Source organism: Triticum dicoccoides, chromosome 4B (assembly GCF_002162155.2).
Source record: "Triticum dicoccoides isolate Atlit2015 ecotype Zavitan chromosome 4B, WEW_v2.0, whole genome shotgun sequence".
Classification (NCBI taxonomy): Eukaryota; Viridiplantae; Streptophyta; class Magnoliopsida; order Poales; family Poaceae; genus Triticum; species Triticum dicoccoides.
The window spans coordinates 363,756,965-363,774,016 of record NC_041387.1 but is presented as its reverse complement, the minus strand read 5'-3'; the positions used below and the strand labels follow the sequence as shown (position 1 = coordinate 363,774,016).

The 17,052-nt window shown below is 43.4% G+C and overlaps 1 long non-coding RNA gene across 4 annotated transcripts in view; it reads left to right on the top strand.

Annotated features, from left to right (window-relative positions):
* The window catches only part of LOC119296166, a 13,734-nt gene extending 5,655 nt beyond the window's left edge, over positions 1 to 8,079 (top strand). Inside the window, exons 1-3 of one of the 4 annotated variants that reach the window (XR_005144951.1) lie at positions 5,322 to 6,435; positions 7,062 to 7,266; positions 7,556 to 8,079. This is a non-coding gene — a long non-coding RNA (uncharacterized LOC119296166). Of the gene's footprint in view, positions 1 to 5,321; positions 6,436 to 7,061 lie in introns of those variants that run through there. The other 3 variants (XR_005144949.1, XR_005144950.1, XR_005144948.1) reach the window with 3 other exon arrangements.
* Positions 8,080 to 17,052: the final 8,973 nt, after the last annotated feature.

Here is a 17,052-nt window from a genome sequence, read left to right as displayed (position 1 = left end):
GCCGGAGTCGGGGGCGAGCGCCGGGGCCGGGTCTGGCGCGGCGGTGCGACGGGGGAGAGTGGGGATTTGGGGGGGGAAAGGCGGGATGAAGCGGGGCGGGTGAGAATTTTGGGTTAAGTGGACATAGCAGTAGCGCATTTGCACAAAACGCGCTGCTACTACCTTCAGTAGCTGTAGCGCTTTATACGAAATTTGCTTCTACTAACTTTAGTATCTGTAGCAGTTTAGGCAAAACGCGCTGCTACTACCTTCGCTACTGCCAGTTTTCCTTTTTCTTTTCCTTTATTTTATCCCACTTTTATTTCCCGAGGGCAGTGAATGAAGGGAGGGCAATATATATTGCATCATTTGACGGTTAAATATGTATGCAAAAATAGGAACATATATATTACACATCATTGGACCCATGCATAATAATGGCTAAGTGTGTATACAAAATAGGAACATATATATATATATTACATCATTTGACCGATAACATAAGTTTCCTCAGTGCCGATGTTTTCATTTTTGAGTCAACTTCTTTCCCTTCTTGTTCGTCGAAGAATAATTGAGCTCCTCATTGTGACTTTGCCTTTTCCATGGAGTACGATTTTTCTTAGGTAATGTAGTATTGATTCTTCTTTTGACGTATACTTCATCATCATCGTCATCTTCCCTCATTGGGTTGTCGTACTGATCATAGTCTTCCTCGTTGGCGACTCCATCCATTCCAATGATGTTCCTTTTGCCTCTCCTCAGGACAACGCGGTTGGGATTGCGCGGGTCAGTTATGAAGAAGCATTGTGTCACGTGCTTAGCGTGTACCCATGGCTCATTTTTTGTGATAGCGTTCACGGTAGCGCTCTTGGCGTAGGGTATAGTCATGGTAGTGAAAATCCGGCTTTCTCTTTCGACATTCTTAGCCCATCTGACACGGAACATCGTCGTGTTGTGCAGTCCAGAGTAGTCAAGCTCCCAGATCTCCTCGACCCTTCCATAAAATCTTTCAGTTGCGCCGTTGTCACTGCCGGTCATGCATTCCATCGTCACCCCTGAGTTCTGATCATCACTGTCCATATCTTTGGCCTCCGTGTAGAATGTGTATCCGTTGATATCATATGCCTGATAGGTTACGAGGTTGGGCGAGGGGCCATGTGCTAAGGAGTATATGAGCAATCCGTCCTTAGAGCCCTCCTCCGGAGGATTAGCAATAATATGTTCTTCAACCAATGCAGGAAAGTGGAGTTGTGCTCTCTAGTAACTTCGGCGTCCGTCCTGCATACCCCCCGGTCACGATACTTCTTTGCGGTAATTTCTTTGTGCAGTGCCACGAAATGATCTACCTCATCTAGGTGTTGTAGCACTACCAAGTTTGCTCTGTCAAAGTCGCTGCATCGATCTGAGTATGCCATGTGCAGTTCCTTGCGACCGTTGCAGTGACCATCTCCTTCAAGCCTCCCATCGTGCTTGTTAACGGGCAAACCAACACTAACACCAGGTGGCTGGTCTGCGCCATATAGAAAATTCTCACAGAAAGAGATGCACTCTTGTGCCAAATAGCCCTGGACGATGCTTCCATCCGGACGGGACATGTTACGAACGAATCCTTTGATGACCCCATTCATCCTCTCAAATGGCATCATGTTGTGCAGGAATGACGGCCCCAGGTCTATCATGTCATCCACAATATGGACACACAGATGCACCATCACGTCAAAGAACGCGGGCGGGAAGTACATCTCAAGCTCATTCAGTATCACAACGATCTCTTCCTGTAGCCTTTGGAGCTGCTTCACATTGATCGACTTTCGAGAGATGACGTCGAAAAAGTTGCAGAGACCAATAAGCGTGTCACGGACGTGCTTGTCCATTATCCCTCTGAGGGCAACAGGTAGTATCTGTGTCATCATCACATGACAGTCATGAGACTTCATCCCGCTGAACCTTTTCTTGTCAGTGTCTAGATATCTGCTTATCTTGCCACAGTAACCGGAACTAACTTTCACTCCGGTAAGGCACTTAAAGAAGGCATTGATCTCAGCCTGACTTAAGGTGAAGCAAGAAGGGGGGCAATAATCCTCTTTCTTTATTTTCTTGCCCTTCTTCTCCCGTGCCTCTGTCTCCGTCTCTGTCTCGTCTGACATTTTACGGGGCGGCATGTGCAGATCTTCCCTAATTTTCAAATCTTGCAAGTCTTTTCTTGCCTTCGGCCCATCCTTGGTCTTATCCGGCATGTTCATCAGTGTTGCAAGCAAGCTCTCAAGGACATTCTTACAAATATGCATTTGATCAAGGCAATGAGGTGTATCGAGTTTGTGCCAGTACTCCAAGTCCCAGAACACAGACCTCGTCTTCCATACCTTCAGCAGCGGCTCCGGCGCCTTTCTCATCGTCTTTCCCGGCGCGGGGCACTCCTTCCAGTTTTTCAATAGCTCATCGATTTCGGCACCGCTCCGCTTACGTGGAGGTCCTCGATGCTCAGCGTGACCATTGAATAGATCTCCACGGTTTCTCCACGGGTCGTCATGTTCAAGCCATCTTCGATGCCCCATGTACACGATTTTCCCAGACCCGCCATCTTTCCTTGACGTTAGCTACTGAGACGTCGTATCATCCATGCACCGCGTGCATCCGCAATATCCATGGCACACCTGGCCTGCCATATATCAGTAACCGAGAGAGTCCTGCACTGTCGTGATCAGCGCGGCTCTCATGTTGAAATACTCACCTTTGCTGGCGTCCCATGTCTTGGCTGGTGTTTTCCATAACGTGTCTAACTCCTCTTGAAGTAGTCCCAGATACAAATTAGTATTATTTCCTGGTTGTTTCGGCCCTTGAATAAGCATGCTCATGGGAATGTACTTCGATTTCATGCACAACCAGGGGGGAGGTTGTACATCCATACAAACACGGGCCATGTGCTATGGTTGGTGTTCTGGTTGCCAAACAGATTCATGCCATCGGTACACGCGCCGAGCACGATGTTCCTTGCATCACATTCAAAATACCGATAGAAACTGTTCAACGCTCTCCACTGGCTTCCATCCTTCATGTGTCTCAGCTTCGGATCATCTCCATCGCCGGGCTTCTTCCTCTCCGCGTGCCAGCGCATTAGCTTTGCTTCCTTGGGATCTACAAAATACCTCTGCAGACGGGGAGTGATCAGTAAGTACCATACAACTTTCTAGGGACATTTCTTCCCGGCCTTCTTGTATCGAGAAGCATTGCACACCGGACAGCTTGTTTTTTCCGCGTGCTCCTTCCGATAAATTATGCAATCGTTGATGCATGCATGGTATCTAACGTGTGGCAGATCAAGAGGGCACACGATCTTCTTGGCCTCGTCAAAACTAGTAGGACATAGATTACCCGCGGGAAGAACATCCTTTAGGTACTTGAGATGCTCATCGAGGCTAGTGTCGGTCCATTTGTTTTTAGCCTTCGTCTTCAGGAGTTGGAGCGTGAAACTCAAGCGGGTCACCTCAGGATTGCAACCATCATACAATGGAGTGTTCGAGTCTACCACCAGTTGCTCCAGCTTAGCCTCCTCTCTAGAAGCAGCTCTCTCAGTACTCGTCTCCTTGCGAAGCAATGCTTGAACATGAGGGTCCCGCACGATTGAACTTAGTACCGACAAACTCTGCTGCATGGAGTCCATGTCGTTCTCTCCGCCGCCATGTCTGGCCCCTTCTCCTCCGCCATGTCCGGCCCCTTCTTCGCCGCCATGTCCGGCCTCTTCCCCGCCGCCATTATCGATCATCTCTTCGTCTTGCCCCGTGTCATCATTGCCTACCCTGTCGGCATCCTCAACATCGTCATCCTCATCTTCAATTATCCATTGCGTATAGCCATCCATGAACCCAGTCATGAGCAGGTGCGCTTCGACACGACCATCGTCATGGGGGTCGAGTCAAACTATTCCTTTGCATTTTCGACACGGACATAAAACCTCTGTCCGGTTATTTTCTTTCATGTCCTGCACCGCCGACCGCAACCACCTGTCCACCATCGTTCCACTGACCATCGTCAACTCTGCACGGTAATAATAAACAAATTGATTATAAAAATGCATGCATGCATCAAAGTCATAAAAAAATTTGGCATGAGCTTCCCTAAAAATAGGACATATATGGATCTAGAGTTTGCTCGGAATTCGCCGAAACGGAAATAAATCAACATTTCGGCAAAACATAGGCAACTCAAAAGCACAATTTGGCGTGCCACACACACAATTTCCACAAACATATCACACACACATAAACATATTTTCATTTTGCAAAAGCATGAAATTCTCATCACCTCTATCTCGATCGAGATCGAGCACACGGTGGAGATGATGTTGTAGTGAGAGATCAAAAGTGCATAAAGCTCTTCTTGACAAAGATAGATCTAGTTAGGGGGCAAATATGTCACTTAACTAAGTGCTACATCTACCTACCTAGCTAATTTGGGAGGAGACAACTTCAACTATGGAGGGGAAAGGAAAAAGAGAAAGGAGATGCATTAATGAAGGTGGTGTAGTTAGGTAGGAGTAATGAAGAGAGAGAAAGGTGGATAGAAGAGAAAGAGTAATGGGGGAGAAGTATTGAGGAAGAAGAAGAATGAGAGTGGGAGCATGTGAGGGAGGTAGCGGAAGGGAAGAGATGAGGGGGAGGGGAGGCATGGGTGGGGAAAGGTGGTGGGTTGGTGCGGGTTAGCAGTAGCGCGGGAGGAGAAACGCGCCGCTGCTAAATAATAAGCAGCAGCGCGCTTTGGGCAACGGCGCTACTGCTAACAGTGACAAAAAATTTGGCAATTTGAAATGTAGCAGCAGCGATCCCAGTAAAAGCGCGCTACTACTACATCCGTAGAAGTAGCGCGGTTCAGGCCACGGCGCTACTGCTAAATGGAGCTCAATGAACACCACCGGTGGATATTTGTAGCAGCGCGGTTTACGCAGAGCGCGCTACTGCTAAAAATTTATTAGCAACGAGTTTCCAGCACACACGCTACTACTAATTAGCAGCAGCGCTCCTTTTTGAGCCGCGCTGCTGCTAAAATTCTGTGTATAGGCTTTTCCCTAGAAGTGAATAACTACCAGAGGGGGGCCACCTGGTGGGTTGTGCTCAGCCCAGCCCACCTTCAGGGCCCATCTTCTGGTATTTAAACATATAAGGATGCTAGCCGACCCCCCTCCACGAAGCTCCCTCGGATTGGCTCCTTCCTGGCCATTCAATCTGGCATTTAGCTCAGCTGCACCATTGGATCTTTGCCCTCGGTCAAATTTTTTTTCACCTCGGGGTCATTTTTATGTCCAATGACGAGTGGGCTCGTCTCGCGTGTTCATTGGTTGCGTCAGTCACGCCCATGTGCGAGGGGATTTGCTGCCCAATCTCCGCATGACCCGACCGCGTCTCCTCTCACGTTGTGGAAGTCCCCAGGCCCCCAGCCCCCACGGGACAAACCCTAGCCTCACCAAGCCCCACAGCACGTAGTCCTCCCTCCTCCTCCATCCTCGTTAGCAGCCGCCGCCATTCTGCCTCCCTCCTCTCTGTCCTACGACCATGCTGCCGGGAGGAAGCTATTGTTCGTGGTGCCATACCGCAGCCGGGGTGCTGCACAAGAGGCCAGGGGCCGCCGCCACCGCGAGCCATGGGACGCCCGTCGATGAGCCTTCGGGCAGGAAGCCCGCATCGAGCACGCCATCAACAAGCCGCCAGGACGACCTACTGGCCGGTCCCGCGTCGTCGAGCAAGGGCCCTGGTTGCACCGTCGTGGAGGAGGCGCACCATTAAGGAGTAGCAATGCCGTCGAACTCCCTCTTCCCTTCTGGCTGCACCTTCCCTATGAGCTTTTCTTCCATTCCCTTGCTTTGCCTCTCCTCCTGCTCACTCTCCCTTCCGTGCTCCTCAGCTTTCTTTCGATTTGCTTGTGCCTGCAGGTCCATGGACATTGTTAGAATGGTTAATTTATTCCAGTGTATTATTTTCAGTGATCATGTTTGTTTAAGACTCCATGGCAATTCTCAAGAATTTCTGTTTTTAGTTGCTTGGCTAATGTGTTAAAGTGCATATGCTCGAGTTTGGTCACTTTTGATGATTTTTTCAGTATGCTATAATTTGTTCACTTTTGAGATTCAATTATATTAGCATAGTCTTCTCCCGGAGCAGCAAAATGGAGGACAAAAATGTCAGCTCTGATGTGCGTCAGGCTCAACGATGCCTGCCTCCTTGCCCCTCCCTAAACGACATGGTCCTCTTCAGTTTGCAGGTTGCCACTTCCTCTGTTCTCATTGATTTTCTTCGAACGGTGTACTGATCCACACTGAATGTGTATGAAAATGTTTTTGCTGGGGCATTTGTGCACCAAGCAAATGGGTAAGGAAATTGGAGAACTGGGATCTAACATTGTTAGTCAAGTGTCTAGGTGAACAATTTGTGGCCAGCATGGAAAAGACATCTCGTGAAAATCTAGGTATGAGATGTCTTTTTGCATCCAGTGTTCTTGCATATTAGTATGTTGTGGTGTTGTGAAAAAAACATATGTCAGTCCTGGAGTACAAATAAGTTTACATTTGCTTTTATTTTGGTCATTTTGTTTATGTGTTTTGTTCAATGCAATTGCTTCTATACATATCAAGAGTTAGGCTTAGGCTCCACTGGATAAAAGTTTTGGCTCTTGTTTCTCAAGTTCTATAGACGTTAGAGGAGTAATTAGCATTCTCTTTCTTCCGAATGGGTGTATGTGGATGCATACAGATAGTAGAGGAGCAATTTCCATCCTCTATTTTTTTACCGACCATATGTGGATGTGCATAAATTGTTCTTTGTTTTTTAACGAGTAAATGTTGATGCACATAAAATTGATATGGTGGGTTCCATTCTGTTTTATATGCATGCCAATTCATTAGCTAATTAATTCAGCTCCATTGAAGTAATTATAGTTGTAGCTCATTCTTATCATTGTTTAGAGGTAAATGGAATGAATCATCATACAACAGCCACTTGAATAAATCTGTTTAAATGCTTTGTTTCTCTCTCAAACCGTTTGCCTTATCTGAATTACCATTGAACCATGGTATTGTTTTATTAATGTACCAGTAGAAGCGTCACTCTAGAAACTCCTCCAACATGCTGAGAAGAGTTGGTTCTCATCTCAAAGACGCTGAAATCAAAATTGTGGAGGTTCAGAAGGTAAAGCAATCACCATTACCCAGGGAGGGATGCCGCATCAATCAGATGCTAACCTTCTTCACAAACTCATCACCGAAACTGTAGATTGATCAGGTTCACCTGCTCTACATAGGTAGATGGAGTTAAGGCATTTCTCTTCAAATTACTAAACTGAATAATAGTAATCTCTACCTGTAGAGATTATCTCTAGATACTGGTCGTATTTTAAGATCCTGGATGAAAGGTTGTTCAATTCTATCAAGATTCTTTAGTGATCTAATATTTGAGCACGTAGAATCTGATTGTTTATTTTCCTTATGTTATAGTTGTAAAATACTAATGGGTAGTTTCTGAATATTTTGTTTGTAGTCTCCACTCATGTGAAATTGCTCATTCAATTATCTTCTATGTATATGTTGCAGGTTACAAACAGTATGGTATCTTTTCTGCTATGGGTGCTTTGACAAATAAAATGCAATGTCGCTTTTGATGTTGAGAGAATATCCAATTGAGCATCTTTCCGCAATAAAAATTAGACAGGAAGGGTATGAGGGAGGGGTGTATTAAATCCATATGAGTGGATGTTAAATCCATGGATGAAGAAACAAATAGAAAGGAAGTAAATCATAGGAAGAAGAGATAGGTAGGTTTTACAAGTACAAGTGAAGGCCAGTTGGCTGGAGCAAAACCAATATGTTGCTTCACCGAGCTACTGAGAAAGGAGAAGAAAAAAGAGAAAGCTGACTCATTATGTGTTCAGGCCTCTTGACATTCTCCTCTAATTGGGCCTAATCCTGTTAAGCCTTCATGAGCCAAGTATGGTGGATTCTTAGATGACAACTTGATATGTAGTTCTCCTATTACAGTGCTTCGATCAGTTAATACTCCCTCTGTTGTGAAGTTTATGTGAAGTGTGTTCGTGCCATTAAAGAATTTATTATTTCTATGAACTTCTGGCCCAGAGATTTATTTCATTTTGTCCAACTGGTTCTGATCATAGCAAGCTACTACATAAAAGGTACGATATAATTTTGTTGACAGTGCTTGCTGAAAATACCGGTCCTCATGTAATCTAACTGTTACACCTCTTGAGTCCAATTAGGAACTCTTTCATTATTGGATCTAAAGAGTTTGCTTTGGTCAGTTAATATTCCCTCCGTTCATAAATACAAGACATTTTAGAGACAAGCTGCATATTTTAATGAAGCATCCACTTGCTGTAGAAAGCATGTTTTATGGTTCTGTACCAGGTAAAGTGTTCAGAGGGCATAAATATATCATTGTGTATAGGTTATTATCATTTTAAATAATGAAGCATCTACATGAAGCTGTAAAAAAGGTTGTTGGACGACCAAGTGGACATAGTGCAATCTAAACATTTACCTTCAAGAACTAGAACCTCCCATTCTACATGTGAATTTTGTGGTTACAATTCAAATGCCGAATCAACAAAGAAGAATGCAGTGGTGACCTTATTTACAGTTTCTAATTATTTGGAGTCTACATATATGCATGAGAACACTGTCACACACGCGGTGTTCACTAAGAGGCCGAGTGAAGAAATAATCGTCGGCTGAGACAGTTTATCTTCAGCTATCTTTAGTTATTTTCAGAGTTTTAGAGAGTTTATCTTCAACTATCTTCAGTTATCTTCGGAGTTCTAAAACGAGTATTTCTTCAGTTATCGTCAGACTTCTGAAACGAGTATTTGTTCAGTTATCTTCAGTTAAGCCTTGGGTGTGTGTGTGTGTGGTCCATAGTCTGTGACTTTCTCCAAATGAGCAGCATCTGTAAGTGGCTATACAACCAGCGTAAGATGAATGAAGTGGAAAACGTATCTCTCTCTGTTTCATTCGTCTGTCCCAAGCTCACCTGCTACTTTTTTACTCCTATTAATTGTATTGCTATATGCTGAGTATGCACATTCTATACTTGCACCATATGTACTAATTCCGAAGCATTTTACGTTTAGTTATAATGTTGTACTAACATGTTAAGAGAGTTGTATGAACATGTTAATATTTGATTATAAAGAATAACTTTTGCTTCATTGAAGGACAGAGAGTAAAACGAGACAAAGTGTGCTTCCCAGTTCCCAAAGTAATTTTAGGTTCTCTCAAAGTAAAATCAATTGCTACATGATATTTTCTAACCTTTTTAAGCACAGGTAGCAACCGGACTCTAGAACTAAGGCTCTCCATTCTAAGACTAACAAAACGATCTTCTTAACCGAGGAAGATAAGTGCTACTGTGTTTTTATTTGATTTATCACTATAAGAGGGCAGCAGAGTCCTTTTCTACTATGTTTCTCTAGAAGTCATTTCCAGCTTCTATGTCAGCAAAATAATTCGGTGAACTATACAATGGTAAAAGAAAGTGTTGTAGAAATGTATGGGAGATTTAGTTTCACGAATAGGGTGAAATTACTATCACAGTGAAAGTAAGTACAATCTTTCAGTTCTGACTTGATTCTCCATTTGCTCGGGTACGAGTACGAATGATTTCTCACTTGGTGTTTCTGAGTTTTTCTTACAACTGCAAGATAAATGTATTAATATCTGCTGGTCTATCATCAATAAATTGTTCTTACACATAGTGTAGAAATAATGTGTGCATAGATTTTTGTTCAAATGGTTGTTAGTCTACCATGTTATTCGCGCATTAGCTACATGTTACTCATGCACAATGACCCCTTTGTTCAGTGGTTCATGCTGTGATTTTCACAACCTACTCCATTTGTATCAAATATTTGACACTATGACAGTATCAAACATGTTTTATATTTTGATACGAAGGAGTATTAGTCTAGAAATTTTTATCTACTTCGGTACCAGCCTTCACCTATGTTTGAAGAAGGTGAGTTTCTTATTTTATCGGATGCTTCCATTCTGATATGGAGTACCGCATCACTAATTCATGAGTACAACTATTTTTTTTCTCCTTGAGTTACCACGCAAGCTGATCTTTGCATGGCTCTTGTAAATTTTATTAGCACTAAGGTTTCTCACTTCACCAGAGTTTCTTTAACTTACTAAACATTTCTATGTGATTGACTCTTTCTTATAGCGCCACTCCATTTTAAATACTGGAGTGATTGACTCTTTCTTATAGTGTCACTCCAATTGGCAAGTTGTAGTTCATTTTAAATTATGCAGTATAGCTCTTATTTCCTTTCATTTCTATGTACTTCAATGTACCTTGAAGGTGTTACTGGAAACATTCGGTGCCTCTCAGTTCAATTTTTGGTGTGTGGGCCTTTGAACCTGCCCCGTCAGACCATATTATATGGTCCCAGTAATAATAAACTTAGGAAATAATACAAGTTGGTAAATTAATATTTCTGTATGATAATATTATGAGGCGCCTTTCAAGGCTTCCCATTGATCCTAGAGAAGCACTAATCCAATCCATCTAGCTGCAAGTCCGGTCATATGGATGTCCTAGATTTTGTGATATCTTGATGTGATGGTTCTGTTCATACGGTCGGACGGTCTATATATATAGTCCAGCTTTTGATATGTCTGACAATTTGCAAGAAACAGTAGGTGTTCATTGTGAACCAGTAAAGCCTTTATATAATGCACTTGTAAGTGTAAGAAAAAGCATGCTACTTTGGAGTACATAGGATAATTAAAAGGACAATGGAACTATTCGTTTTTGAGAAACATATAATATAGACACATGTAAGGCTAGCCCGTGCAGGCGCACAAGGATAACGAAGAAGGGGCATGATGTCGTGGTTGTTGCTGAAGGCGTTGGTAAGGAGTTGATTACCCAGACCGATAATCAGAACCAAGAGCAGGATGAGAGTGTCAACATGTTGTTCCTTGACGTTGGCCTTCTTTTTTAAACTTTACATGCAACTCTCCTCCATGGTTAGAAAAACTAATTTAAACGTTTTGTTTATTTGATGGTTACTCATTTCTCTTACCTTTGTATCAAAACAATTTTATTTTCGTTGATGGCCGCTTGGGCTCATTTTTTAGAAGAATGAGATGTGGGATAAACTACTCTAAAATGTTTGGTTCCCTTCAAAACATTTATTAGCTAACTAATTTTGGCTGTTGTGATGCAAGTGTACTCTGTTGTTGCCATCTTACCTTTTATGTGAGCTTAAAGACACAATCAATTAAACTCTTACTAAGTTCTTACCCTGTATTTGCTCAAACACAGTTACTGAAAAAATGCAAATATTTTTAACAAGTACATGGTTTTAAATGGGACTCTAAGCAACAGGTCAATGTTATGCAAATATAATTTTTTGGTGCAATGAGTTATACAATTTTTTTTCAAACTAGGATTTTGCAATGTGATAGACATATTTTCAAAATAGTATGGTTTAACACATGGGCTTTATATTACGAGTATCGAATATGTCCTTGCAAAATGAATTATTTTCATCGACAACATGGCTTTAGCGGGTCTCTGTGCCATTTGGCGCAACGGGTCAACTAGTATAGGTAATTTTGACCTAGAAAAATAATAAGAGGAGGACTTTCGGGACAGAGCGCCACCGTCTCGAGGCAGAACTTGGGCAGGAGCATTTTTGCCCTCCGCTGGAGCGATTCTGCCGTCCTGGATGGGGAAATCAAAGCCATCGTAATCACCAACAACCCTCTCATCTTTGGCAGGCCAATCTCCATCAACATCTTCAATAGCACCATCTCCTCTCAAACCCTAGTTCATCTCTTGTGTTCAACCTTTGTACCGGTACCTGAGATTGGTACCTGTGGGTGACTAGTAGTGTTGATTACATCTTGTAGTTCATTACAATATGGTTTATTTGGTGGAAGATTTTATGTTCAGATCCACTATGCTATTTAATACCCCTCTAATCTTGAGCATGATTATCATTTGTGATTAGTTACTTTTGTTCTTGAGGTCACGAGAGAAATCTTGTTGCAAATATTCATGCGAACTCGATATGTGTTTGATATTTTGATGATATGTATATTGTGATTCCCTTAGTGGTGTTATGTGAACGTCGACTACATGGTACTTCACCATCTTTGGGCCTAAGGGAATGCATAGTTGAGTAGTTATTAGATGATGGGTTGCTAGAGTGATAGAAGCTTAAACCCTAGTTTATGCGCTACTTCGCAAGGTTCCGATTTGGATCCAAATGTTTAATGCTATGTTTATATTTTATCACAATACCTTTCTCATCGTTGAGGATGCTTGCGAGGGGGTTAATCATAAGTGGGAAGCTTGTTCAAGTAAGAATAGCACCCAAGCACTGGTCCACCCACATATCAAATTATCAAAGTAGCAAACGCAAATCAAACCAACATGATGAAAGGGACTAGATGAAATCCCAGTGTACCCTCAAGAATGCTTTGCTTATTATAAGAGACCTGTTTGGCCTGTCCTTTGCCACAAAAGGATTGGGCTACATTGCTGCACTTTATTTACTTTTATTGTTACTTGTCCGTTACAAATTATCTTGCTATCAAACCACCTATTACCATTTATTTCAGTGCTTGCAGAAATTACCTTGTTGAAAATCACCTGTCATTTCCTTTTGCTCCTCGTCGGGTTTGACACTCTTACTTATCAAAAGGACTACGATTAAACACCTATAGTTGTGGGTCATCTAGACTCTTTTTTGGCTCCGTTACTGGGGAGTGAAGCGCTCTTGATAAGGAAAAATTTATATTACGCGCTGAAATTTATTCACCTCGACTAGAATCTAACACCCGATCATCACGTGGTGCTTCGAAACACGAACTGTCGCAACGGTGCACAGTTAGGGGAGAACACTTCTTGAAATTGTTGTAAGGGATCATCTTATTTACTACCATCGTTCTAAGCAAATAAGATGTATAAACATGATAAACATCACATGCAATCAAATAGTGACATGATATGGCCATCATCACTTTGCTCCTTTTGATCTCCATCTTCGGGGCTCCATGATCATCATCGTCACCGGCATGACACCATGATCTCCATCATCATGATCTCCATCATCGTGTCTTCATGAAGTTGCCTCGCCAACTATTACTTCTACTACTATGGCTAACGGTTAGCAATAAAGTAAAGTAATTACATGACGTTTAAGTTGACACGCAGGTCACAAATAAATAAAGACAACTCCTATGGCTCCTGCCGGTTGTCATACTCATCGACTTGCAAGTCGTGATTCCTATTACAAGAACATGATCAATCTCATACATCACATATATCATTCATCACATCCTTTTTGGCCATATCACATCACATAGCATACCCTGCAAAAACAAGTTAGACGTCCTCTAATTGTTGTTTGCATGTTTTACGTGGCTGCTATGGGTTTCTAGCAAGAACGTTTCTTACCTACGCATGAACCACAACGTGATATGCCAATTGCTATTTACCCTTCATAAGGACCCTTTTCATCGAATCCGATCCGACTAAAGTGGGAGAGACAGACACCCGCCAGCCACCTTATGCAACTAGTGCATGTTTGTCGGTGGAACCGGTCTCACGTAAGCGTACGTGTAAGGTTGGTCCGGGCCGCTTCATCCCACGATGCCGCCGAATCAAAATAAGACTAGTAACGGCAAGCATATTGAACAATATCGACGCCCACAACTACTTTGTGTTCTACTCGTGCAAAGAATCTACGCAATAGACCTAGCTCATGATGCCACTGTTGGGGAACGTAGCAGAAATTCAAACAATTTCCTATGTGTCACCAAGATCTATCTATGGAGAGACTAGCAACGAGGGGAAGGAGAGTGCATCTACATACCCTTGTAGATCGCTAAGCGGAAGCGTTCAAGTGAACGGGGTTGATGGAGTCGTACTCGTCGTGATTCAGATCACCGATGATCCTAGTGCCGAACGGACGGCACCTCCGCGTTCAACACACGTACAGCTCGACGATGTCTCCCACGCCTTGATCCAGCAAGGAGAGAGGGAGAGGTTGAGGAAGACTCCATCCAGCAGCAACACAACGGCGTGGTGGTGATGGAGGAGCGTGGCAATCCTGCAGGGCTTCGCCAAGCACCTACGGGAGAGGAGGAGGTGTCACGGGAGGGAGGGAGGCGCGAAGGGCTCAGGTATGGATGCCCTCCCTCCCCTCCACTATATATAGGGGCAGGGGAGAGGGGGGAGGCGCAGCCTTGCCCCTTCCTCCAAGGAAGGGGTGCGGCTAAGAGGGGGGGAGGAGTCCATCCTCCCCAAGGCACCTCGGAGGTGCCTTCCCCTTTTAGGACTCTCCCCCTTTTCCTATATCTTGGCGCATGGGCCTCTAGGGGCTGGTTCCCTTGGCCCATGTAGGCCAAGGCGCACCCCCTACAGCCCATGTGGCCCCCCGGGGCAGGTGGCCCCACCCGGTGGGCCCCCGGGACCCTTCCGGTGGTCCCGGTACAATACCGATGACCCCGAAACTTGTCCCGATGGCCGAAACAGGACTTCCTATATATAAATCTTTACCTCTGGACCATTCCGGAACTCCTCGTGACGTCCGGGATCTCATCCGGGACTCCGAACAACATTCGGTAACCACATACAAACTTCCTTTATAACCCTAGCGTCATCGAACCTTAAGTGTGTAGACCCTACGGGTTCGGGAGACATGCAGACATGACCGAGACGTTCTCCGGTCAATAACCAACAGCGGGATCTGGATACCCATGTTGGCTCCCACATGTTCCACGATGATCTCATCGGATGAACCACGATGTCAAGGACTCAATCGATCCCGTATACAATTCCCTTTGTCTAGCGGTATTTTACTTGCCCGAGATTCGATCGTCGGTATACCGATACCTTGTTCAATCTCGTTACTGGCAAGTCTATTTACTCGTTCCGTAACACATCATCCCGTGATCAACCCCTTGGTCACATTGTGCACATTATGATGATGTCCTACCGAGTGGGCCCAGAGATACCTCTCCGTTTACACGGAGTGACAAATCCCAATCTCGATTCGTGCCAACCCAACAGACACTTTCAGAGATACCCGTAGTGTACCTTTATAGCCACCCAGTTACGTTGTGACGTTTGGCACACCCAAAGCACTCCTACGGTATCCGGGAGTTGCACAATCTCATGGTCTAAGGAAATGATACTTGACATTAGAAAAGCTTTAGCATACGAACTACATGATCTTGTGCTAGGCTTAGGATTGGGTCTTGTCCATCACATCATTCTCCTAATGATGTGATCCCGTTATCAACGACATCCAATGTCCATGGTCAGGAAACCGTAACCATGTATTGATTAACGAGCTAGTCAACTAGAGGCTTACTAGGGACATGGTGTTGTCTATGTATCCACACATGTATCTGAGTTTCCTATCAATACAATTCTAGCATGGATAATAAACGATTATCATGAACAAGGAAATATAATAATAATCAATTTATTATTGCCTCTAGGGCATATTTCCAACAGTCTCCCACTTGCACTAGAGTCAATAATCTAGTTCACATCGATATGTGATTAACACTCAAGGTCACATCCCCATGTGACTAACAACCAAAGAGTTTACTAGAGTCAATAATCTAGTTCACATTTACCATGTGATTAACACTCGATGAGTTCTGGGTTTGATCATGTTATGCTTGTGAGAGAGGTTATAGTCAACGGGTCTGAACCTTTCAGATCCGTGTGTGCTTTACAAATCTCTATGTCATCTCCTAGATGCAGCTACCACGTTCTATTTGGAGCTATTCCAAATAACTGTTCTACTTGGAGCTATTCTAAATTGTTGCTCCATTATATGTATCCGGTATCTCTACTCAGAGCTATCCGGATAGGTGTTAAGCTTGCATCGACGTAACCCTTTACGACGAACTCTTTTACCACCTCCATAATTGAGAAAATTCCTTAGTCCACTAGTTACTAAGGATAACTTTGACCGCTGTCCCGTGATCCATTCTTGGATCACTCTTGTACCCCTTGACTGACTCATGGTAAAGCACACTTCAGGTGCGGTACATAGCATAGCATACTGTAGAGCCTATGTCTTAAGCATAGGGGACGACCTTCGTTCCTTTCTCTCTATTCTGCCATGGTCGAGCTTTAAGTCTTAACTTCATACCTTACAACTCAGGCAAGAACTCCTTCTTTGACTGATCCATCTTGAACACCTTCAAGATCACGTCAAGGCATGTGCTCATTTGAAAGTACCATTAAGCGTTTTGATCTATCCTTATAGATCTTGATGCTCAATGCTCAAGCAGCTTAATCCAGGCTTTCCATTGAAAAACACTTTCAAATAACCCTTTATGCTTTCCAGAAATTCTACGTCATTTCCGATCATTAATATGTCAACAACATATACTCATCAGAAATTCTATAGTGCTCCCACTCACTTCTTTGGAAATACAAGTTTCTCATAAACTTTGTATACACACAAAATCTTTGATCATCATCAAAGCATACATTCCAACTCCGAGATGCTCACTCCAGTCCTCAGAAGGATTGCTGGAGCTTTGCATACTTATTAGCATATTTCAGGATAGACAAAACCTTTCAGTTGTATCACATACAATCTTTCCTCAAGAATCATCGAGGAAACAATGTTTTGACATCCTATCTGCAAGATTTCATAAATAATGCAGTAATTGCTAATATAATTCCAACAGACTCTTAGCATCGCTACGAGTGAGATAGTCTCATCGTAGTCAACTCCTTGAACTTGTCGAAAAACATCTTAACGACAAGTCGAGCTTTCTCAATGGTGACACTTACCATCATTGTCTGTCTTCCTTTCAAAATCCATATGTACCTAACAGCCTTACGACCATCAAGTAGTTCTTCCAAAGTCTACACTTTGTTTTCATACATGGATCCTCTCTCGGGTTTTATGGCCTTGAGCCATTTATCGGAATCCGGGCCCACCATTGCTTCTCCATAGCTCGTAGGTTCATTGTTGTCTAGCAACATGACTTCCAAGACAGGATTACGTACCACTCTGAAGTAGTAC